The sequence below is a fragment of the Pleurodeles waltl genome, chromosome 9, assembly GCF_031143425.1.
Source record: "Pleurodeles waltl isolate 20211129_DDA chromosome 9, aPleWal1.hap1.20221129, whole genome shotgun sequence".
Lineage (NCBI taxonomy): Eukaryota > Metazoa > Chordata > Amphibia > Caudata > Salamandridae > Pleurodeles > Pleurodeles waltl.
In genome coordinates, this window is record NC_090448.1 from 983,537,843 (window position 1) to 983,564,086 (window position 26,244).

The 26,244-nt window shown below is 46.9% G+C and overlaps 1 long non-coding RNA gene across 1 annotated transcript in view; it reads right to left on the reverse strand.

Annotated features, from left to right (window-relative positions):
• Positions 1-483: 483 nt before the first annotated feature.
• The window catches only part of LOC138258758 (uncharacterized), a 56,719-nt gene continuing 30,958 nt past the window's right edge, over positions 484-26,244 (reverse strand). Inside the window, exons 3-5 of the long non-coding RNA XR_011198553.1 lie at positions 11,382-11,499; positions 8,205-8,295; positions 484-1,306 (exon numbers count right to left, since the gene is read on the reverse strand). This is a non-coding gene — a long non-coding RNA (uncharacterized lncRNA). The remainder of the gene's footprint in view (positions 1,307-8,204; positions 8,296-11,381; positions 11,500-26,244) is intronic.

A 26,244-nucleotide genomic window follows, 5' to 3' on the forward strand; every position in this document is an offset into this window, starting at 1 on the left:
ATATTTCACGGACCTCATGCAACCTCCCAAGCTCAAATGCCAACTGATCCACCAAACCAGATTCCTTTCATATTGTTTTAAACTGAAAGGGATGCATTCAGATACTATAAAAAGCACCTTATGGACCTGAATAACGAATAGATCTTTCCCTTGGAAATCATATTTGGAGGACTCATTACGGACACTAAAAGTGGAAGACTTTCGGAACAGTATCCTGTCCAGTAAGCTGTTAAGCAAACTTTTGAATTAACAAGGAAACCTGTTATCTGATATTCAGGATAGGAAATAACTCGGCAATAAGTTGCACTGTAATCTTGCTCTTTCCCTTGCACTTTTTTGACTACACCAATATTACACACTATTTTAAACAGCCTATGTCATTGGGACTAAAAAGGCAGCTGATGAACTGTAGATTTGGCCTAATTCCTCAAAGGGCCTATTGGTATGGTAGATGAAAGTCGGGCCCAGTGACCTTCTTGGCTATATGCGGCAGAATGAGATTCATGATGCCACATTGTGTGTATCTGCCCAACCTCCTGGTGCCAGGAATATTTGGACTGAAGCCCATATTTAGGGCCTGATTACCAGTCTGGCGGTCACAAGACCACCAGACTCGTAGTGGAGGCTGGACTGCGCAACTGTGGTGGTCCGACAGCCACATAATAAGTTTGGCAAGTGGACCCACCAACAGACTGCCATCTCTGCCAGGATCCAAGATCCTGATGGGCTGACGGCGGTCCTGGTTGTAATCAGCCAGGGCAATGCTGAGCTCAGCGTTGCCCTGCTGATTACAACATTGTTCTCTGGCAGCCTTTTCATGGCGGGTTCCCCTCCATAAAAAGGCTGCCAGAGAACAAGAGCTAGGTGCCACAGGGGGCCTATGCCATGTACAGTGCAGGGGCCCCCTGCCCAGTACCCCCGGAATGCACAATGACAAGGCAAGAAACCAAAGGGAATGCAAAAGTCTTGAAAATGGGATGGGCCGGAATTTTAATACAGGCTTTTGAAGTCAACAATAGAAATGTTTAAGCAATCTGTGGCACTCACACAGGTTATTTTTGCAGATCACAAATGCAAATACTTTAGGTGATACTTCAAAAGGTTACTTCTGACCACTCCTACCTTGGATCTATACAGTGGTCAGAGCTCTGAGATCATGTCCATGCCAGTTGCTCTTCCGGAAATTTGTACTTGTTGTACTGGTGATCTTCTCTGAGTCCCTGTCAAAGACAGAGAGGTAGACTGTCCTGAAGGGACCACAGTACATCTGACCAGCCCAAGAGCAACTGTAGGCCGTGGCAGTGACCTAGTAAACAAGGAGAAAAGGATAATGGGCAAGGAAACAATGTTAACAGGTCACAAAATAAAAATAATGCAGACATGAGGGGCAGCAACATTTACATTTTAACACAGTGAGCATATGCATTTGAATTCAATTAGGCAACAAGTCTATACTACAGAACTACCCGATCTGTCTGCACCTCCTACTTATTTCACATAAGTAAATATTTTGGGTGGGCATTTGAGAAGCATACTATTCAATGATAGCACTTTGTGCCCCAGTGGTCTGCGGTCACATTCCTGCCAGTTATCCTACAGGAAACAGATGCAAGAGAACCAATTAATATGAACAACAGTGACAGGAATCTTTTCACACCTCCTGAAGACGCGTTATCCATATATTACTGGTTAAATCCCAAGCTGTGATGCCTCTTGAGTGTAAGGGGCAGTGGCAGGTGTGGAGGAGGTCCTATTAAGGCAGAGGCATGAAGATACTGAATGAAGTGTTGAACCATTACAGTGGAGTGGGGCTAGTCCAGCCTTCTGTAGCCAAGGTGAAATCGCTCTCTTTGTCTCAAAAAAGCATAGACAACATTAAAGCTGGGCCCATGCAAACCTCCGGCATGGGCAAATGTATATGATGGAGACAAAGGGCCTTATTACGAGTCTGGCAGTCTTGCGACTGCCAAACTCACAGTGGCAGTCGGACCGCCGCACTCCTGGCTGTCCGACTGCCAGATTACAACCCTGATGGTCAGACCGCCAGGGGACCAAAGCCCCGGCTGGGATCATGGATCCCGATGGGGTGGCGGTGGTCAGAGTTGTGGACAGCCACGGTGGTGCCCATGGCAGCACCTCCGTGCTTATCACAAGTCCACTTTCTGCCAGCCTTTCCACGGTGGTTTAACCGCCATGGAAAGGCTGGTAGAAAGCTAATGCTGGGGGCCACATGGAGGCTCCTGCACTGCCCATGCCCTTGGCCCTTGGCATGGGCAGTGCATGCTCTTGGCATGGGCAGTGCAGGGCCCCCCTGCCAGCACCCTTGGAATGCACATTGCCTGCATTGCAGATAGAGCGCATTCTGAGGGTGCTGTTGTGCGATGGCATTGGCCTCATGGTCCCTTAAGGAAGCCGAGGACAATGCCGTGGCACTGTTTCCACTGGGCTGACCGGCAGAAACATTGTGATACAGTGTTTCCACTAGTCAGTTTGCTGGAAACATCGTAATATGATTGGGGGGAGGCCGCCAGCCTGACGACGGCTTCCTCCACGCAGCTTTGGTGGTGAACTGGTCCGACCGTCAAAGTCGTAATGAGGCCCAAAGACACTGAGGGAGGACGGAGAGTAAGCAGTGGTCCTAAAGAAGCATAAGCAGGTGCCAGACTGCCATGCACAAAGTGAGTGACATGCTGCCTGCTGAAAGAAAAAAGTAAACCAAAAAATACAGCAATCCAAACTAGATATGGGTCACCCAAACCAAAAAGTGAAGTGGAACTAGCCCGGAAACAGACACAGGATTCGACAAGAGCAAAACCATCAACTGCAGAAATACCTACAGTCCTTACACACCTGCACACAACACAGGAGAATAAAAATATAGCTAACAGAGGAACAGATGTGTCTCTGATAGATACGACCACCTGCAAGGACCAACTACAGCTAGTGAAGTGAAAAGGGGTTTAGAGTACAAAGGACACTGCCAGCACTATGAAAATGTATGTTCAAGAGCAGAGCCAAAAAATGCAACCCTTCGAGGTCAGTGAGAACAGAGGATATGGATGGCAGGTTCAGAAGATGCAATATATGAGTATTAGGGATACCTGAAACTGTATAGTGGAAGAAGCCAAGTAGAGGTTTTACAGAAGGAATGGTTCTGAAAGCTGGCAGATCTTGGAAATCTCTCAAAAGGGTTCAACATTGAAAGTCCACATGCTGGCCAGGAAGCATCTGGCAGGTCCACCTCCTAAGGCTTTGTACCTGAAGTATAATCACACGCTTATAACACTCCAGCATGATACTCACCTTATGCCATTTGGGCACTGGAAACGAGCTAAGAGGAGACAGATACTTGTGTAGGCAATATTACAGTGTACTCCAAAGGATTGCCAATGTGGATAGGAGGGACTTTGCCTTTAGACCAGGCAAGGTCCTCATGGAAAAGGAGCACAAATGCATAGCGGTAGTGGGGAAAATGGCAGAGAGATGCTGATAGTCAACATGTATGCTCCTAACAGTGACAGCTAAAATATTATTCCCAACACATTGAAGAAATGCAAGAGTACAAGAGGGGAAAGTTTATTTTGGGATGGGGAAGTTATCAGAGTAACATGCTTGGAATTAGAAGGGTTCTTCGTTTGAGCAACATTGGCAAGATCAACTGTCTCTCTAGGGAAACCTGCAAAGTTGACAAATGGCAGACCTACTTATAGAGCAACATGGGTAAAGCTGTGTGTTTGCTCAATAGAGGATTACTAGATGGTGGAGAGGGAAAGTGTCCAAGACTTTAGAGTATACTCCCCTAAAATGTGTGCTAGGTGCTCAGTACTATAAGGCTAGAAGTGCATATTAGACTATGGCTAACATAAAGACTTGGCTGCAAAGGGTTTATAATGAGAGCAATTACTGATTTAATCAAATGTGAGTATAGACAATGAAAGGCAATTAACACGGCGGTCCCCTCAGGCAGGCATCAGGAATGATTGGTAAATAGGGTACATGGAATTGCTATGCATCATTTGCAGTTCTGAATTGAATAGATCTAATAATTAGATGCCAGCTCGGAAAACGCCAAGTAGAGAAATGGTTCCTGAAGAGTTCTATCAAACATACTCTCAACAAATAGCTTTCATGTTACTTTTGGCAAGGTGATGCTTTTTTAAATGAGAGGCATCTGTTAAACTAGTTCAATATACAGTACATTGGGCTGTCTTATACAAATATCAATGATACCGTTTTTGAGTAAAATTATACTCTTGAGAAGATTTCGGTTGGTTTGTTGTCTGTAGTGCACCTGATCAGCTTGGCTTTACTCCAGAGAGAAATATAGCTATTATCTTCAGGGGAATGATTGATTAACAAAATGTAGATATCTGCAGATAGCCTGGCAATGGTGTCAATAGCCAATAGCTGCAGAAAAGGGCTTTGGTGCTGTAGGCCGGGAATTCCTGTTTCATATTCTACTTGCAAACCTTTTTGAATTGTGTACAACCACAAGGCTCAGATTACTACACAGCAAATCAATGTAGAGAATTAGAATAGCAAAAAGAAACTGCGAGGCTTGATAATGGGAAATGCAGCTTCAAACCAGGCAATGATGCCAATTGTCCCAAATACTAATACTGTTCCCCTAACAGTAGAACAACTGGCATGCATGTTGGAGAAAGGGGATTACAGTGACAGGTTAGCGGCCTCGGTGTACTCAGTAGAATTATTTCACCTGATGGCAGCCTACTAAGTAAACTGAGAGAAATCCTGTATTTCCAGGTGGCGGCATTGAGAGGGAGATCTTCAACAGAGCAACCAATGAATGATACCTTTAAAATAAGAAGTAAATATGTTTGGCTATTAGTAGAGATATTTTTCATATTAAATATTTTGCATTTATATCGGCCTTAACATATAACAGTAACATGTATTGATTGTGCATTAGTCACGTTTAGACGTACCATAACTGATGTCATTTTGCACTTTATGCTGGCTAACGTCTGGTTGCTACTTTGTTTCGTGTCATGTGTCTTTATTACAGGATAAGATGACTCCACATTTACAATTTCGGTGTGTCCTTGTTTACGTTCTCGTGTGTAATGTTTTCTTTCATGTGATACTTGTACTAACAAGCTGTTTTAATGCCCCTGCAGACTACAGCTTGATCGAATGTATCTCAGTATGTTTCAAATAACTGTAAATTTGAAGGACACTTCAAGTAGCTTCATTGTGTAGGAGCTTGAGAAAGTCATTAGTTTGTCCCATCTGTGCGATCTAACCTGATTGGTTCGTTATAAGGGAACCATTTGTACGCAAGCTAAGCTAAGGCGAAGCAGGACTTATTTCAGACAATGTTTTGTGTCCTTGCAAGACGACTGAGATTAGAGTAGGGTGCTCTCTTGATGAAAGAACTGATTTTACTTAACTTTCCTTTTTGAGACAACTGTATTACCTTTGTTTTATGACTTTGAATTGTTTGGAACTTTAAGATGACCAATGTATTCACGTATTAATTATTGATTTATAACTGATTTTATTATTTGAATTTATAACCCTGTTAATCCTTTAATAAATCTTTATGGTTTGAAACCTGACAGTTCCCTATTTTCCTTGTGGAGCCTAATGTGCATCACGTTATTGAAATGTATTGATTTTGGTCACTAGTCTCAGCTGGAAATTAAGATTCATCTGAGAACGCTTAATGGGCCCTGAATTTGTACGAAGCAAAGAGCAGCAACAGTACCAGGGCATTATTGTAGACCATGAAGACTGAAACATTTGTGAAACAAAACAAGAGCAAGGTAGTGAGGGCATAGGCCCAGGTCTCTGAGTTATCCCATTATGGGCCAGATGTACAAAGCGTTTTGCATGGTGCAAACAGCGAATTTAGCTGTTTTTTCGCCATGCAAAACGCGCATCGCGATGCTCATTCCCATTTTGCGAGTCGGTAACCTGGTTACCGACTCGCAAAATGGGAATGCGACTTGCAAATAGGAAGGGGTGTTCCCCTTCCTATTTGCGATTCGCATCGTGATGTAGAATTGCTTTGTGACCGCGGTCGCAAAGCAATTCGCAGTTAGCACCTATTTCAAATGGGTGCTAACCCATTAGCAAAAGGGAAGGGGTCCCCATGGGACCCCTTCCCCTTTGTGAATGGCTCAAATTAAACAAAAACGTTTAATTTTCTCGAGTGTATTGCAACTCTTTTTCCTTTAAGGAAAACGGGCTGCAATACAAAAAAAAAAACTGCTTTATTAAAAAGCCGTCACAGGCATGGTGGTCTGCTGTCTCCAGCAGGCCACCATCCCTGTGAGTGCAGCGAATCGCAAGGGGGTTGCAAATTGCGACCCACCTCATTAATATTAATGAGGTGGGTCTTTGCGACCCCCTTGCGATTTGCAGATGGTGTCAGGGACACCATCCTGCTTATGGGTTTGCGACTCGCAAATTGCGAGTCGCAAGCACCATTTCTTGGTACATCTAGCCCTTAGTCAGTAAATTCACAGGTGATCGATGCTACTGCAAACTCACTGAATTCCTAAGTGCCTCCCTTTTATTATTGATTTTGAGAGGTAGTGAGTTTGCACAATCAAGACCTGCTCTTTAAGGTTGGTTGAGAGGTTGGGAGCTTTGCTATAGCCAATACTTAAATATTACGAAATAAATGAGTTAGTCCAATCAGTTCTACTTCTTTTATAAAAGAAACAGGATTTGTGTCTCCTAAAGTTCAACAGTTCTGTGAATATGCTATAGTTTGCAGTTCGGAATGAAGAATACTAAGGAAATAAGAGTACGGGCGTGAGAAGGATAGGAAAGAAGGGTATAAAACTTGGGTAGCCCAGCACCTGGCAGTTGGCACAAGATGCAGTGCAACATTTCAATCTTTAATTCAAGCTGGGGGACAGACTGTCGTTGTTGAGATTTGATGAGATCGAGGAAGACATAGTGGAGTATGTCCCACAGGGTTGAGCACTTGTGATGTTCTTGTGAAACATGCGCTTCACAAAATGGGGAAAAGTGAGTTAATGCTCAGAAACAACTACCAAGCAACCCATTCAAAGAACATTTTCATACTGGAGGTCGAGTTCAGCAATCTGTAGTAGATACATTGGCCTGTGCGCTTGCATGACTGAAAAAGCCCTCTCCACTCACTATACCTGAAGAAAGCCTTCCCATGTAATGTGACTGAAGAGCTTTTCAACTCATTGTAACTAACGAGACCCCTCCACTTATTCCACTTATTGTGACTTTTAAGAGAGCCTCTGTACTCACCTTGACTGAAGAGATACTCTAGTCACTGTGAGTGAAGAGAGCTTTTCCTCTTGAATATACCTTGTCCTCCATCATGGATGACGAGTCCATCTCCTCTACTCTCAGAAAGGACAGACTCCCCCACACAGGTTTATGATCATACCAAGACGATCTCCTCTGCGCCCTAATTGGTTTATCACATGCTGGTCACGAGACACTGATGTTGATTCTGATGGATCTCATGGTTGTTTGCATATGGCTCGTCCCAGTCTGTGGTGGCATGGTCAATCAAACCACCCATCACTTTTTTGTTTTCCTCAGTTGCTTCTTGTGGGCATTTTTAGGACTTTTATGCCCCCGCTAGGCCTGTCAACCCTACTTCAAGAAATGCAGACGCTGCCCCTGTTTTTGCAGAGCTAGCATTAACCAGACTTGGCACCGATCCCACAAGCGTACATAAACCCCAAAGATAAACATCAGTGTACTGCGGGAGGAAGTCCGGGGAAAAGAGGAAGATGAGGTCCTTCTAGAGGTTAGTGTGCGGTGGGTGCCTGTGGTCTAGACACACGTGCCAATGAACTTAAAGGCTAGCAACACTCAGTGGAAAACCCCTCAATCCCCCTGCACCAGTGACTCATGTTGTTACTACTTTTGTTATGCGATGAATAGTACTGTCCTCCGCTCAGCACCATGCTCATTAGTAGGCAGATGGTGCATAACCTGGATGTGAGGCATGGCAATTGCAATAGTGCAGCATTTATAACACCGCCTCCTGTCTTCCACCACGGGAAGTCTTCGACTTGAAATATGTTTTATGATTTTAATCTCTGCATAACATTTTCAACAGTCGAGTTCTTTGATTTATTATACAAGTTCATGTATGCATGACTTTAAGTCGATATTGTTTATTCCAAGTGAGTAGGAATAAATATTGCCTAGTCGTTTTTAATGTTGTCACTGATACTCACAGTTATCTGCTAGGGAATCGGAGCAACATGCTGGAATCTGGAGAATTTAGGATACCTCTTCTGGATATTGTTGCCACTGCTGTTCATATTACTGCAAGAGAAAAATGCAGGTGCTTATTCGTGTAATAATCAGATTAAGAATGGCACCGAAATATGTAAAATTACGAGTGATATAATCTAACTCCGATCCAAGATGGCCGCCAAGATTTATAAACCTGTAATTTCTTCCTTTTTCTCTTTGTGAGGAATCAAATCCGTCTGCGTGTAGATAGGCAAACAAAGGCGACTTTCACTAGGTTTTTCTTCCTGGCAGACTTTTGCAGGGATACTTCCAATGCCTCTCTCTCAACTCATCAGTCCCCTTTCCATAGCAAATACCGAGTAGCACGTTGCAGTTTTCTGAGGCAATGGTCCCTAATCCCTTGAGAAGCTGGCAATCAGAGACTCCAGCCTTGGATCACAGAAGACATCTCATGCCCTGGTAAATGGTCGTTTCAACCACTCTTTATACAGTCCTTCCAGGCATTCTTTGTTGAATCTGTGTCTCTGCCCACCAAAAGATTGCTAGAGAAATACACAATTTGGTGTAATAGCTCCACCCAAGTTAGACACAGTCTTTATGTTCAGGTGACCGCAGGAAGGAGAATGGACATGATAAGCACTTTCTCAGAACTACCCAAAACACTGGCACAAAGGAGGTGGTAGCCTTTACAATTTCCAATAAGCTAGCATTTGTCTTGGACACTTCTGCGGGACCACAAGGCATACCTAAGGAAAAGCCTTGCACTTTAAAGACACCACTGTTTCCCTAAATCTGCAGTAATAAATTGATGTGTGTCTGTCAGAAATACTTTTGTGAATACCTGGAAGGCCTAAATAAGGTATTTTCGAGCGGGTGCATTTAATAACATCATGACGTTTCCGTTCAATACAATGAAGCACTTGGATACACTGAAAAAACAATTAAGCAAAAAAATCCCCAGTGGTACCCAAAAAAAGAAGAGCTGGAGAAAAGCAGGCTAAATAAAGTCCTGGAGAAACGAAGAGAATGACTTGTTTTGATACCAATGTAAAACAATATGGCTTAAGTGAGGCTGAACCACAGTGCAGGGAGTAGAAAGGTTCATTCATAAAAAAAACAGTATGGAACGTCCATGGAGCATTCCCTTTGCAAAGGAGTCCAGTGTGTTGGGATGAAACGAAAGCTGGAATATTTAAGGTAAGATTGAGGGCCGATGGTTGGTTATAAGTGATGAGAATTTGGATGTGACTGGCCCAGCATTGTCACTGATATGACAGGAACAACTGGGGCCACAATTGCAGTCTGTTAGGGCGTTAGCACTTTTCCCTGCACTGTCAGTGCACACATGAGAAGATACATGAAAGTTGGAGCATGGAGCTTTCCTTGAAATATCTCATGGCTAAACACGGAGAGGGACTAGGAGCGCTTAAAGGTCCAGCATACAAACTCCATCATATGCTACGTAGTACTGTTGTGTAGTCATTTTAGTTATAGCTCCATGCACGTTATTTTAGCACACTAGGCCTGCCGCTGTGCACTTTAACCTAGATATATTTTATTCAGCTTCGTTTATTATTTTAACAATAGCCACATTTGTGGACTTGTTTTATTTTTCTCTATCTAGCTGTTCTTTGCCTGCGTTCTTAAACAAGACATTTCTTTCACTCTGTGCTTTTCTCAAGGCTGCAGTAAGATAGGTTGCCGGTAAACGTGGTAACGCTTTGTCTCTAGTGTTCATAGAAACATACACACTCTTACATAGAGATTCTTTCTTGGAACATCAGTTGTTTTATTATAAAAACACTTTTCTGTCCCGTACACTTTAGAGGGAAATTCCAGCCAGATGACCACAACTGTATGCTGATTGCTAAGTGCTTCGCTACAGCTGCATATGTAGACTACAGGCATCTTGCTCAGGTATGAGGGATGATGTCTTCCCAGGGGAACCTGAAGGGCAGAACTAGAGCTTAACTTGCTCTGCTCTAACATAGCCTAGGTAGGAATTATTGTAATGATTCTAGTGACAATATGGTAGCGCTATGTTTATGCTTTACTCTCTTTGTCACAATTTCAATCCTGTCATGCTTCATTGTCCTGGTTATTGCAGTACATGCTTTATTATCTAAGATGCAGTTGCTTCATTAAAATCTTATTGAAATATATACTGCCTCTGGTTATCCTTGTATATGTGAGACTAATGTAAATGAGAGAAATGGATGTGATCTGAGTGACCACGATTTCCTTGAGGAATCAATTGTGTCATGCGCTCGGCTGCCTAGTCATCCCTGTTCTTGGGTAGAGATGATGCACTTCTAGTTCGCTGGAGCAAAACCCGGATTAGGCCGACAGATGTCACCTGTAGTGGGTTAGACTCAGTCCCCCATAGTGCAAGTGATTCTGCCGCCCAAATCCAGTAGTCTCATTAGAATAATGAGATCCTACACGACAGTACAATAGGTATGAAGTACCTAAGAAGGGAGAAAGGGAAGAGGAAGAGAAAGAGAAAGAAAGTCTAGACCAGGAGAAGTAAGGCAACAGATCGAGGGATACGATCGCTCAGAAGCAAGAGCCCTCACCCATCCAGGTGGGTGTCATGCTTCATCATCGGGCAGCTCCTCGTTGGGCTGGTGCTGCAATGCCCAGTGGGCCCCTCAAGGGGGCTCTTTGCTGGAGGTCTTTTGAGCACGAGATGCTGATATGAGGTGTAGGGTGGAGGTCCTCTAGATGTAGATTGGTGTAATGTGAACAGTGGATTACAAATAGCTAAGAGATACCCAATTACATTTATTGGGTGGGTTTTCTTGTTATGGCTAAAAGCAGTTGGCGGCTGAATGTGGAAGTAATAGTCCCATCCAGCTCATACATTAGTGTTTGTAAGGGTCAACATGTTTCTTGCTTCAAGTGTCGCTATCAATCTGGGCAATACTTTAGGACCAGAAACTAAAACCAAATGCACTTGTGCTGGGGGAGCATAGGTGAAGCCTTAGCAAGAAGTACCCCAATCACGCAAATCCAAATCCACACAGTAAAGTATACCTGGGGATGTCTAACACCCAAACAAAGTTCGGTAAGCTACCGACCCCTTAGGTGATGGCAGAGACCATGCTAGCTGTGGAACAAAAGTTTTCCAAGGCACTGATTCAGCAGTGACTTACCTCTTCCTTGCCACCCTCGAGGTCGACCTCCAGGGACATGGGGCTCAGCATGTGGTTAGGGCCAAATTATGTCTCTCTTGTGGAATGTCATCACATTTGATTCTGGCTGCTTGCATATCTGTGTGAGTAAGTCGCATGGGTCAGACAGGGATAAAAAAATAGGCCCAGACACCAAAATCTAAGTAGCCCTAATTAGCGAAGCAGATAACTAAAAAAGTAGTAATATCAGGGAAATCAACAGTAAAAACGTACACACCTAATCATAAATCCGGTCCATAACTGCTTAAAATAAAAGGGCTCACAAACTGATCTGTCAGAGCAGCCCATTCGGCACTGCCTGATTGCCCTATAGGCCAGTCCAGCCCTGCACATGGAAGGAAAAGGATATCCCACATGTTTGACACACCTGTTACGTGTTATCTCCAGGCACAGGAAGACCCTGGAACTGAGTATGATTAAACTGACATCTACTTAATTTGTGAGCAAGAAGACCTAGTTTGCTTTATACACTGTGACATGAACCAAGAACAGCACTTTGTGCTTGATCCTTAAGTGGACAAGCAGCCATTGAAAGGAGGCTAGGTCATTGTGGATATGGCCTTGGTCCCCTTTTTTAGTGAGGTCCAGGTGGAGCCTAAATTGAGGGCATGTAGAACAAGCATTGGAAAATCCAACTTGTCTCACCGATGCAAGAGCTATTGACTTTGACAATGTGTTTATTCATGTTTTACACCAATGTGACTGCTGTTCAGCATGGCTAAAAGTTAGTGGAGTGGAGTGGAATGGGGTTGGGTGAAGTTGGGCAGATTGCAATGGAGTAGATTGGGATAGAGTGAAGTGGTGTAAATTAGAGTAGAATGGACTGGGCTAGATTGGAGTGGGGTATACTGTAGTGGAGAAGGGTACACTGGAGTAGATTGGGGTAGAGTACAGTGGAGTAGATTGTAGCGGGGTAGATTGGAGTGGAGTGAAGTGGGGTAGACTGGAATGGAGTGGGGTAGATTGGAAATGAGTGGGATAGATTGGGAGAAATGGGGTAGATTGGAGTGGGTTACATTGGTGTGGGGTAGATTGGGGTGGAGTGGTGTAGGAAGTTGGCTCTGTATGTGCTATTTCAAAGTAAGGAATAGCATGCACAGAGTCCAAGGGTTCCCCTTAGAGGTAAAATAGTGGTAAAAAGAGATAATACTAATGCTCTATTTTGTGGTAGTGTGGTCGAGCAGTAGGCTTATCCAAGGAGTAGTGTTAAGCATTTGTTGTACATACACATAGACAATAAATGAGGTACACACACTCAGAGACAAATCCAGCCAATAGGTTTTTGTATAGAAAAATATCTTTTCTTAGTTTATTTTAAGAACCACAGGTTCAAATTCTACATGTAATATCTCATTCGAAAGGTATTGCAGGTAAGTACTTTAGAAACTTTAAATCATAAAAATTGCATGTATACTTTTCAAGTTATTGACAAATAGCTGTTTTAAAAGTGGACACAGTGCAATTTTCACAGTTCCTGGGGGAGGTAAGTTTTTGTTAGTTTTACCAGGTAAGTAGGACACTTACAGGGTTCAGTTCTTGGTCCAAGGTAGCCCACCGTTGGGGGTTCAGAGCAACCCCAAAGTCACCACACCAGCAGCTCAGGGCCGGTCAGGTGCAGAGTTCAAAGTGGTGCCCAAAACACATAGGCTAGAATGGAGAGAAGGGGGTGCCCCGGTTCCGGTCTGCTTGCAGGTAAGTACCCGCGTCTTCGGAGGGCAGACCAGGGGGGTTTTGTAGGGCACCGGGGGGGACACAAGCCCACACAGAAATTTCACCCTCAGCAGCGCGGGGGCGGCCGGGTGCAGTGTAGAAACAGGCGTCGGGTTCGCAATGTTAGTCTATGAGAGATCTCGGGATCTCTTCAGCGCTGCAGGCAGGCAAGGGGGGGATTCCTCGGGGAAACCTCCACTTGGGCAAGGGAGAGGGACTCCTGGGGGTCACTTCTCCAGTGAAAGTCCGGTCCTTCAGGTCCTGGGGGCTGCGGGTGCAGGGTCTCTCCCAGGCGTCGGGACTTTGGATTCAAAGAGTCGCGGTCAGGGGAAGCCTCGGGATTCCCTCTGCAGGCGGCGCTGTGGGGGCTCAGGGGGGACAGGTTTTGGTACTCACAGTATCAGAGTAGTCCTGGGGTCCCTCCTGAGGTGTTGGATCTCCACCAGCCGAGTCGGGGTCGCCGGGTGCAGTGTTGCAAGTCTCACGCTTCTTGCGGGGAGCTTGCAGGGTTCTTTCAAAGCTGCTGGAAACAAAGTTGCAGCCTTTCTTGGAGCAGGTCCGCTGTCCTCGGGAGTTTCTTGTCTTTTCGAAGCAGGGGCAGTCCTCAGAGGATGTCGAGGTCGCTGGTCCCTTTGGAAGGCGTCGCTGGAGCAGGATCTTTGGAAGGCAGGAGACAGGCCGGTGAGTTTCTGGAGCCAAGGCAGTTGTCGTCTTCTGGTCTTCCTCTGCAGGGGTTTTCAGCTAGGCAGTCCTTCTTCTTGTAGTTGCAGGAATCTAATTTTCTAGGGTTCAGGGTAGCCCTTAAATACTAAATTTAAGGGCGTGTTTAGGTCTGGGGGGTTAGTAGCCAATGGCTACTAGCCCTGAGAGTGGGTACACCCTCTTTGTGCCTCCTCCCAAGGGGAGGGGGTCACAATCCTAACCCTATTGGGGAAATCCTCCATCTGCAAGATGGAGGATTTCTAAAAGTTAGAGTCACCTCAGCTCAGGACACCTTAGGGGCTGTCCTGACTGGCCAGTGACTCCTCCTTGTTGCTTTCTTTGTTCCCTCCAGCCTTGCCGCCAAAAGTGGGGGCCGTGGCCGGAGGGGGCGGGCAACTCCACTAAGCTGGAGTGCCCTGCTGGGCTGTGACAAAGGGGTGAGCCTTTGAGGCTCACCGCCAGGTGTCACAGCTCCTGCCTGGGGGAGGTGTTAGCATCTCCACCCAGTGCAGGCTTTGTTACTGGCCTCAGAGTGACAAAGGCACTCTCCCCATGGGGCCAGCAACATGTCTCTAGTGTGGCAGGCTGCTGGAACCAGTCAGCCTACACAGATAGTTGGTTAAGTTTCAGGGGGCACCTCTAAGGTGCCCTCTGTGGTGTATTTTACAATAAAATGTACACTGGCATCAGTGTGCATTTATTGTGCTGAGAAGTTTGATACCAAACTTCCCAGTTTTCAGTGTAGCCATTATGGTGCTGTGGAGTTCGTGTAAAACAGACTCCCAGACCATATACTCTTATGGCTACCCTGCACTTACAATGTCTAAGGTTTTGTTTAGACACTGTAGGGGTACCATGCTCATGCACTGGTACCCTCACCTATGGTATAGTGCACCCTGCCTTAGGGCTGTAAGGCCTGCTAGAGGGGTGTCTTACCTATACTGCATAGGCAGTGAGAGGCTGGCATGGCACCCTGAGGGGAGTGCCATGTCGACTTACTCGTTTTGTCCTCACTAGCACACACAAGCTGGCAAGCAGTGTGTCTGTGCTGAGTGAGAGGTCTCCAGGGTGGCATAAGACATGCTGCAGCCCTTAGAGACCTTCCTTGGCATCAGGGCCCTTGGTACTAGAAGTACCAGTTACAAGGGACTTATCTGGATGCCAGGGTCTGCCAATTGTGGATACAAAAGTACAGGTTAGGGAAAGAACACTGGTGCTGGGGCCTGGTTAGCAGGCCTCAGCACACTTTCAATTGTAAACATAGCATCAGCAAAGGCAAAAAGTCAGGGGGCAACCATGCCAAGGAGGCATTTCCTTACACAACCCCCCCCCAAACGAAAGAGGATGAGACTAACCTTTCCCAAGAGAGTCTTCATTTTCTAAGTGGAAGAACCTGGAAAGGCCATCTGCATTGGCATGGGCAGTCCCAGGTCTGTGTTCCACTATAAAGTCCATTCCCTGTAGGGAGATGGACCACCTCAACAGTTTAGGATTTTCACCTTTCATTTGCATCAGCCATTTGAGAGGTCTGTGGTCAGTTTGAACTAGGAAGTGAGTCCCAAAGAGGTATGGTCTCAGCTTCTTCAGGGACCAAACCACAGCAAAGGCCTCCCTCTCAATGGCACTCCAACGCTGCTCCCTGGGGAGTAACCTCCTGCTAATGAAAGCAACAGGCTGGTCAAGGCCATCATCATTTGTTTGGGACAAAACTGCCCCTATCCCATGTTCAGAGGCATCAGTCTGCACAATGAACTGCTTAGAATAATCTGGAGCTTTTAGAACTGGTGCTGAGCACATTGCCTGTTTCAGGGTGTCAAAGGCCTGTTGGCATTCCACAGTCCAGTTCACTTTCTTGGGCATTTTCTTGGAGGTGAGTTCAGTGAGGGCTGTCACAATGGATCCATATCCCTTCACAAACCTCCTGTAATACCCAGTCAAGCCAAGGAATGCCCTGACTTGAGTCTGGGTTTTTGGAGCTACCCAGTCCAGAATAGTCTGGATCTTGGGTTGGAGTGGCTGAACTTGGCCTCCACCTACAAGGTGGCCCAAGTAAACCACAGTTCCCTGCCCTATCTGGCATTTGGATGCCTTGATAGAGAGGCCTGCAGATTGCAGAGCCTTCAAAACCTTCTTCAGGTGGACCAGGTGATCCTGCCAGGTGGAGCTAAAGACAGCAATATCATCAAGATAAGCTGTGCTAAAGGACTCCAAGCCAGCAAGGACTTGATTCGCCAACCTTTGGAAGGTGGCAGGGGCATTCTTTAAACCAAAGGGCATAACAGTAAACTGATAATGCCCATCAGGTGTGGAGAATGCTGTTTTCTCTTTTGCTCCAGGTGCCATTTTTATTTGCCAGTACCCTGCTGTCAAGTCAAAGGTACTTAAGAATTTGGCAGCACCTAATTTGTCTATGAGCTCATCAGCTCTTGGAATTGGATGAGCATCTGTCTTGGTGACAGAATTGAGCCCTCTGTAGTCCACACAAAACCTCATCTCTTTCTTTCCATCTTTGGTGTGAGGTTTGGGGACTAAGACCACTGGGCTAGCCCAGGGACTGTCAGAGCGCTCAATTACTCCCAATTCCAGCATCTTGTGGACTTCCACCTTGATGCTTTCCTTAACATGGTCAGACTGTCTAAAGATTTTGTTTTTGACAGGCATGCTGTCTCCTGTGTCCACATCATGGGTACACAGGTGTGTCTGACCAGGGGTTAAGGAGAAGAGTTCAGGAAACTGTTGTAGGACTCTCCTACAATCAGCTTGCTGTTGGCCAGAGAGGGTGTCTGAGTAGATCACTCCATCTACTGTGCCATCTTTTGGGTCTGATGACAGAAGATCAGGGAGAGGTTCACTCTCTGCCTCCTGATCCTCATCTGTTACCATCAACAGATTCACATCAGCCCTGTCATGGAAGAGCTTAAGGCGGTTCACATGGATCACCCTCTTGGGGCTCCTGCTTGTGCCCAGGTCCACCAGGTAGGTGACCTGACTCTTCCTTTCTAGCACTGGGTAAGGGCCACTCCATTTGTCCTGGAGTGCCCTGGGAGCCACAGGCTCCAGAACCCAGACTTTCTGCCCTGGTTGGAACTCAACCAGTGCAGCCTTTTGGTCATACCAAAACTTCTGGAGCTGTTGGCTGGCCTCAAGGTTTTTGGTTGCCTTTTCCATGTACTCTGCCATTCTAGAGCGAAGGCCAAGTACATAGTCTACTATGTCTTGTTTAGGCTCATGAAGAGGTCTCTCCCAGCCTTCTTTAACAAGAGCAAGTGGTCCCCTTACAGGATGACCAAACAGAAGTTCAAAGGGTGAGAATCCTACTCCCTTCTGTGGCACCTCTCTGTAAGCGAAAAGCAGACATGGCAAGAGGACATCCCATCTCCTTTTGAGTTTTTCTGGGAGCCCCATGATCATGCCCTTTAATGTCTTGTTGAATCTCTCAACTAAGCCATTAGTTTGTGGATGGTAAGGTGTAGTGAATTTATAAGTCACTCCACACTCATTCCACATATGTTTCAGGTATGCTGACATGAAGTTGGTACCTCTGTCAGACACCACCTCCTTAGGGAAACCCACTCTGGTAAAGATACCAATGAGGGCCTTGGCTACTGCAGGGGCAGTAGTCGACCTAAGGGGAATAGCTTCAGGATACCTGGTAGCATGATCCACTACTACCAGGATATACATATTTCCTGAGGCTGTGGGAGGTTCTAGTGGACCAACTATGTCCACACCCACTCTTTCAAAGGGAACCCCCACCACTGGAAGTGGAATGAGGGGGGCCTTTGGATGCCCACCTGTCTTACCACTGGCTTGACAGGTGGGGCAGGAGAGGCAAAACTCCTTAACCATGTTGGACATATTGGGCCAGTAGAAGTGGTTGACTAACCTCTCCCACGTCTTGGTTTGTCCCAAATGTCCAGCAAGGGGAATGTCATGGGCCAATGTTAGGATGAACTCCCTGAACAGCTGAGGCACTACCACTCTCCTAGTGGCACCAGGTTTGGGGTCTCTGGCCTCAGTGTACAGGAGTCCATCTTCCCAATAGACCCTATGTGTTCCATTTTTCTTGCCTTTGGACTCTTCAGCAGCTTGCTGCCTAAGGCCTTCAAGAGAGGGACAGGTTTCTTGTCCCTTACACAGCTCCTCCCTTGAGGGTCCCCCTGGGCCTAAGAGCTCAACCTGATAAGGTTCAAGCTCCAACGGCTCAGTTCCCTCAGAGGGCAGAACTTCTTCCTGAGAAGAGAGGTTCCCTTTCTTTTGCTGTGTTGCAGTTGGTTTCCCAACTGACTTTCCTGTTCTCTTGGTAGGCTGGGCCATTTTTCCAGACTCCAGCTCTACTTTTTCACCCTGTGCCTTGCATTGTGCTCTTGTTTTCACACACACCAGTTCAGGGATACCCAGCATTGCTGCATGGGTTTTTAGTTCTACCTCAGCCCATGCTGAGGACTCCAGGTCATTTCCAAGCAGACAGTCCACTGGGATATTTGAGGAGACCACCACCTGTTTCAGGCCATTGACCCCTCCCCATTCTAAAGTAACCATTGCCATGGGATGTACTTTTCTCTGATTGTCAGCGTTGGTGACTGTGTAAGTTTTTCCAGTCAGGTATTGGCCAGGGGAAACCAGTTTCTCTGTCACCATGGTGACACTGGCACCTGTATCCCTCAGGCCTTCTATTCTAGTCCCATTAATTAAGAGTTGCTGTCTGTATTTTTGCATGTTAGGCGGCCAGACAGCTAGTGTGGCTAAATCCACCCCACCCTCAGAAACTAGAGTAGCTTCAGTGTGGACCCTGATTTGCTCTGGGCACACTGTTGATCCCACTTGGAGACTAGCCATACCAGTGTTACCTGGATGGGAGTTTGGAGTGGAACCTTTCTTGGGACAGGCCTTGTCTCCAGTTTGGTGTCCATGCTGTTTACAGCTATGACACCAGGCCTTTTTGGGATCAAAGTTTTTACCCTTGTACCCATTGTTTTGTGAATAGGCTCTGGGCCCACCCTCCTGTGCAGGTTTTTGGGGGCCTGTAGAAGACTCTTTACTATTTTTAGTTTTGGTTGTCTCATCACCCTTCCCCTGGGGAGTCTTTGTGACCCCTTTCTTTTGTTCACCCCCTGTTGAAGTCTTGGACACCCTTGTCTTGACCCAATGGTCCGCCTTCTTTCCCAATTCTTGGGGAGAAATTGGTCCTAGGTCTACCAGATGCTGATGCAGTTTATCATTGAAACAATTACTTAACAGGTGTTCTTTCACAAATAAATTGTACAGCCCATCATAATTACTTACACCACTGCCTTGAATCCAACCATCTAGTGTTTTCACTGAGTAGTCTACAAAGTCAACCCAGGTCTGGCTCGAGGATTTTTGAGCCCCCCTGAATCTAATCCTATACTCCTCAGTGGAGAATCCAAAGCCCTCAATCAGGGTACCCTTCATGAGGTCATAAGATTCTGCATCTTGTCCAGAGAGTGTGAGGAGTCTATCCCCACACTTTCCTGTGAACATTTCCCAAAGGAGAGCACCCCAGTGAGATCTGTTCACTTTTCTGGTTACACAAGCCCTCTCAAAAGCTGTGAACCATTTGGTGATGTCATCACCATCTTCATATTTAGTTACAATCCCTTTGGGGATTTTCAACATGTCAGGAGAATCTCTGACCCTATTTATGTTGCTGCCACCATTGATGGGTCCTAGGCCCATCTCTTGTCTTTCCCTCTCTATGGCAAGGATCTGTCTTTCCAAAGCCAATCTTTTGGCCATCCTGGCTAACTGGATGTCCTCTTCACTGGGGCTATCCTCAGTGATTTCAGAGGTGTTGGTCTCTCCTGTGAGGGAACCAGCATCTCTGACTATTATTTTTGGAGTCAGGGTTTGAGGGACCCTGTTCTCCCTAGATAGGATTGGTAGGGGGGAATTTTCCTCCAAGTCACTATCCTCTTCCTCTGAGTTGCCACCCTCAGAGGGGTTGGCCTTTTCAAACTCTGCCAAAAGCTCCTGGAGCTGTATTTTGGTAGGTTTGGGGCCCATTGTTATTTTCTTTATTTTACAGAGTGACCTTAGCTCCCTCATCTTAAGATGGAGGTAAGGTGTGGTGTCGAGTTCCACCACAGTCACATCTGTGCTAGACATTTTGCTTCTAAAAGTTGGAATACTTTTTAAGAATCTACAACTGGTTCTAGAATCTAATTCAAACTTTTACAAACTTTTAAACTCTAAAAGAAATGCTAAACAGGATCTAACACAAGGCCCTAGCAGGTCTTTTAAGAATTTAGAAAACTTTTCAAATTGCAAAAATCAATTTCTAATGACAATTTTGGAATTTGTCGTGTGATCAGGTATTGGCTGAGTAGTCCAGCAAATGCAAAGTCTTGTACCCCACCGCTGATCCACCAATGTAGGAAGTTGGCTCTGTATGTGCTATTTCAAAGTAAGGAATAGCATGCACAGAGTCCAAGGGTTCCCCTTAGAGGTAAAATAGTGGTAAAAAGAGATAATACTAATGCTCTATTTTGTGGTAGTGTGGTCGAGCAGTAGGCTTATCCAAGGAGTAGTGTTAAGCATTTGTTGTACATACACATAGACAATAAATGAGGTACACACACTCAGAGACAAATCCAGCCAATAGGTTTTTGTATAGAAAAATATCTTTTCTTAGTTTATTTTAAGAACCACAGGTTCAAATTCTACATGTAATATCTCATTCGAAAGGTATTGCAGGTAAGTACTTTAGAAACTTTAAATCATAAAAATTGCATGTATACTTTTCAAGTTATTGACAAATAGCTGTTTTAAAAGTGGACACAGTGCAATTTTCACAGTTCCTGGGGGAGGTAAGTTTTTGTTAGTTTTACCAGGTAAGTAGGACACTTACAGGGTTCAGTTCTTGGTCCAAGGTAGCCCACCGTTGGGGGTTCAGAGCAACCCCAAAGTCACCACACCAGCAGCTCAGGGCCGGTCAGGTGCAGAGTTCAAAGTGGTGCCCAAAACACATAGGCTAGAATGGAGAGAAGGGGGTGCCCCGGTTCCGGTCTGCTTGCAGGTAAGTACCCGCGTCTTCGGAGGGCAGACCAGGGGGGTTTTGTAGGGCACCGGGGGGGACACAAGCCCACACAGAAATTTCACCCTCAGCAGCGCGGGGGCGGCCGGGTGCAGTGTAGAAACAGGCGTCGGGTTCGCAATGTTAGTCTATGAGAGATCTCGGGATCTCTTCAGCGCTGCAGGCAGGCAAGGGGGGGATTCCTCGGGGAAACCTCAACTTGGGCAAGGGAGAGGGACTCCTGGGGGTCACTTCTCCAGTGAAAGTCCGGTCCTTCAGGTCCTGGGGGCTGCGGGTGCAGGGTCTCTCCCAGGCGTCGGGACTTTGGATTCAAAGAGTCGCGGTCAGGGGAAGCCTCGGGATTCCCTCTGCAGGCGGCGCTGTGGGGGCTCAGGGGGGACAGGTTTTGGTACTCACAGTATCAGAGTAGTCCTGGGGTCCCTCCTGAGGTGTTGGATCTCCACCAGCCGAGTCGGGGTCGCCGGGTGCAGTGTTGCAAGTCTCACGCTTCTTGCGGGGAGCTTGCAGGGTTCTTTCAAAGCTGCTGGAAACAAAGTTGCAGCCTTTCTTGGAGCAGGTCCGCTGTCCTCGGGAGTTTCTTGTCTTTTCGAAGCAGGGGCAGTCCTCAGAGGATGTCGAGGTCGCTGGTCCCTTTGGAAGGCGTCGCTGGAGCAGGATCTTTGGAAGGCAGGAGACAGGCCGGTGAGTTTCTGGAGCCAAGGCAGTTGTCGTCTTCTGGTCTTCCTCTGCAGGGGTTTTCAGCTAGGCAGTCCTTCTTCTTGTAGTTGCAGGAATCTAATTTTCTAGGGTTCAGGGTAGCCCTTAAATACTAAATTTAAGGGCGTGTTTAGGTCTGGGGGGTTAGTAGCCAATGGCTACTAGCCCTGAGAGTGGGTACACCCTCTTTGTGCCTCCTCCCAAGGGGAGGGGGTCACAATCCTAACCCTATTGGGGGAATCCTCCATCTGCAAGATGGAGGATTTCTAAAAGTTAGAGTCACCTCAGCTCAGGACACCTTAGGGGCTGTCCTGACTGGCCAGTGACTCCTCCTTGTTGCTTTCTTTGTTCCCTCCAGCCTTGCCGCCAAAAGTGGGGGCCGTGGCCGGAGGGGGCGGGCAACTCCACTAAGCTGGAGTGCCCTGCTGGGCTGTGACAAAGGGGTGAGCCTTTGAGGCTCACCGCCAGGTGTTACAGCTCCTGCCTGGGGGAGGTGTTAGCATCTCCACCCAGTGCAGGCTTTGTTACTGGCCTCAGAGTGACAAAGGCACTCTCCCCATGGGGCCAGCAACATGTCTCTAGTGTGGCAGGCTGCTGGAACCAGTCAGCCTACACAGATAGTTGGTTAAGTTTCAGGGGGCACCTCTAAGGTGCCCTCTGTGGTGTATTTTACAATAAAATGTACACTGGCATCAGTGTGCATTTATTGTGCTGAGAAGTTTGATACCAAACTTCCCAGTTTTCAGTGTAGCCATTATGGTGCTGTGGAGTTCGTGTAAAACAGACTCCCAGACCATATACTCTTATGGCTACCCTGCACTTACAATGTCTAAGGTTTTGTTTAGACACTGTAGGGGTACCATGCTCATGCACTGGTACCCTCACCTATGGTATAGTGCACCCTGCCTTAGGGCTGTAAGGCCTGCTAGAGGGGTGTCTTACCTATACTGCATAGGCAGTGAGAGGCTGGCATGGCACCCTGAGGGGAGTGCCATGTCGACTTACTCGTTTTGTCCTCACTAGCACACACAAGCTGGCAAGCAGTGTGTCTGTGCTGAGTGAGAGGTCTCCAGGGTGGCATAAGACATGCTGCAGCCCTTAGAGACCTTCCTTGGCATCAGGGCCCTTGGTACTAGAAGTACCAGTTACAAGGGACTTATCTGGATGCCAGGGTCTGCCAATTGTGGATACAAAAGTACAGGTTAGGGAAAGAACACTGGTGCTGGGGCCTGGTTAGCAGGCCTCAGCACACTTTCAATTGTAAACATAGCATCAGCAAAGGCAAAAAGTCAGGGGGCAACCATGCCAAGGAGGCATTTCCTTACAAGTGGGAAATATTGTGGTAGACTGAGGTAGATTAAAATGGAGTGGGCTAGCTTGGGGTAAATTGGTCTTGAGTGGAGTAGATTGGATTGGAGTCGGGTGGATTGAAGTACTTAGGGGAGTATGGAAGCTCAGAGTGGAGTGGGTAGATTGGAGTAGGGTGGGGCAGATTGGAGTGGGGTGGGAGAGACAGGGGTAGAATTGAGTGGTTTGTATGATGGATCCACGCATGCTGGAACCATGCACGCCTTTACAATGTGGTTGGAACTACGACCTTGTTGTTTCCACGCATGCCTTTACAATGAATTTTCGTTGTAAATGCATGCCTAATAAAGGCATGTGTGGGAATGGCATGCAAAACGGCATGTGTGGTTCTATCATACCACCCTGAGGCCCCAAACTACCCCCACCCCTAAACTACCCTGTCATGAGCCGTAAAAAAAACTATCCCAAATTCCACACCCCGCCCCATAAACTAAAGTACCCCGACCCCCACACCCACCCTAAACCTACAAAAAACCTACCCGACCCCACCAAGCTTGCCTCATAAAAGTAAACTACCCCAACATACCGCACCCACCCTCAGCCCTAATAAAAAAAATTGCCCTACGCCCCACCACTAAAAGCTAAAGTATCCCGACCCCCCACCCACCCTGAGCCCTAAAAATAAAAAACATTACCCTAACCCTCCCACTCCTGAAAACTAAAATACCTGGACACCCCTCACCCGCTCTGAGTCCTAAAACCTTCCCCACTAATAAGTAAACTACTCTGAGACCCCCCCACCATAAGCCCTAAAAAAAACTATCCCGACCCATCCACCCCAGCCTCTAAAAACTAAATGACCCCGATCCCCCCCCACTCACCCTGAGATGTAAAAAAGATACCCGACACCCACCCCTGCCTCTAAAACCTAAAGCTAAAGTACCCCAACACCCCCACCCACCCAAAGCCCTAAATCCACCCCACCATTAAAAACTACCCACAAACCCTGCCCCAACCCCACTTAACTCGCTGCATCCTCCCCCGATTCTTCCTCCTCTTTTCTCCTCCCTTCTCCCTCCCTTCCTTAAACCTTTCACCACCCCTTTAAAAATAAACTACCTCACACCCACCCTAAATAAAAAATATATCCAAACCCCCCCACTCCCGCCCCTAGAAATAAAAAAATATCCTGAATCCCCCCCACCCTAAGCCGTTAAAAAAATACCCAAACCCCCATCCTGCACCTTAAAAATATTAGCCCGTCTCTGTCCCCCGGGCACCAACTCCAAGCCCTTAATTCAACCCCTACTCCTGCCCCAGCCCCACTTATCTCACTGCATCCTCTGCATCCTCTCCTGAACAAGCATGGATTTTTCTATGCCTTAACCACGCATATGCGTAGTTCAGCACATGCGTGCTTAAGACACAGAAAAAGCCATGCTTTCTTTAAGCAAAAGTGGTTGCACTTGCATGGGAAACGTCTGCGTTGTTTACAACGCATGGTTGAGGACGTTTCCCGAGTTGAGTAGAGTGGGGTGGATTGGGGTAGAGTGCAGTGCGGTAGAGTGCAGTGGAGTGGGGTAAACTGGGATGGACTGTAGTGGGGTAGAGTGGTAGAGAGGCTAGATTGGGGTGGAGTGAGGTAGATTGATGTGGAGTGGAGTAGATTGGGGTGGAGTGGGGTAGACTGGGATGGGTGGAGGGGGTAGATTAGAATGGAGTGAGGTAGATTGGAGTGGGGTAGATTGGAGTAGAGTGGCATAGGTTTGGGTAGACCAGAATGGAGTAGAGTAGATTGGGTTTGATTAGAGCGGGACAGATTGGAGTGGAGTGGAATGAAATGCGATAAGGAGGGGTGGATTGGAGTGGACTGGGGTATATTGAGGTGGAGAGGTGACTAGATTGGGGTGAAGTGGGGTAGATGGGAGTGGAGTGAGGTAGGTTGGAGTGAGTACAGTGGGGTAGATTGGGGCAGAGTGGAGTGGATTGGGCTAGAGTGGAGTGAAGTGGGGTATATTGGGGTGGAGTGGGATAGATTGGGGTAAACTAGAGTGGAGTAGATTGTAGAGGGGGTGTGGAAGATTGGAATGGGGTAGATTGGCGTGGGGTAGATTGGAATGAAGTGGAGTGGACTGGGGGAGATTGGATTGGAGAGAGGTAAATTGGAGTGGACTGGGGTAGACTGGGTAAAGGGGTGGTGTAGGGGGAAGTAGGTAGATTGGAGTGGGGTAGAGTGAAGTAGAGTGGAGTGGGGTAGATTGGAGTTGAGAGAGGGTACATTGGAGTGACGTGGAAAGGGGCAGATGGAGTGAGGTGGAGAGGAGCTCATTAGAATTAGGAATATTGGAGTTGGGTAGATTGGGGTGGAATGGGGAAGATTGGGGTAGATTGGGATAGATTAGAATGGAGTGGGGTAGAATGGAGTACATAGAAGTGAAGTGGGGTAGATTGGAGAAGGTAGAGTGGAGTGGTGTAGATTGGGGTAGAGTGGAGTGGGGTGGATTGGGGTACTGTGGAGTGGTGTAGAGTGAAGTTGGGTGTAGTGGGGTGGAGAGGAGTGGGCTAGATTGAAGGGGACTGGAGTAGAGTAGATTGGGGTGGAGTGGGTAGATTGGAATGTGGTAGGTTGTAGTGGGGAAGGGTAGACTGGAGTGGGGTAGAATGAATTAGGGTGGAGTGGGGTAGATTGGTGTGAAGCGGGGTAGATTGGAGTGCAGTTGGGTCGACTAGAGTGAAGTGGGGTGGATGGGAGTGGAGTGGGGTAGATTGGGGTGGGGTTAGATAAATTGGGGTAGACTGAAGTGGAGTAGATTGGACTGGGTGGTGTAGATTGGAGTCAAGTGGGGTAGATTGAGGTAGACTGAAGTGGGGTAGATTTGAGGTAGTTTGGAGTGGAGTGGGGTAGATTGGGGTGGAGTGGGTTTGATTAGCATAGATTGGAGTGGAGTGAGGTAGAATGGAGTGGATTGGGTAGATTAGAGTGGAGTAGGGTAGATTGGAGGGGAGTGGAGTGGAGTGTAGCTGTATCTACTAGGCTACATCTCTTGCCACCTAAGTGTATACTTGTAGGGTGCTGAAAGCTCTATTCGTGGAATACATATAAGAAAGAGGATTCAGGCACAGGTCTTAACCACTTTGCTGCCAGGCCTTTTCCCCCCCAGGTGCCGAGCCTTTTTTTGGCTGTTTGGGGCAGTTCGCGTTTAGGCCATCATAACTTTTTGTCCACATAAGCTACCCACGCCAAATTTGTGTCCTTTTTTTCCAACATCCTAGGGATTCTAGAGGGACCCAGACTTTGTGGGTTCCCCTGAAGGAGACCAAGAAATTAGCCAAAATACAGGGACAATTTCA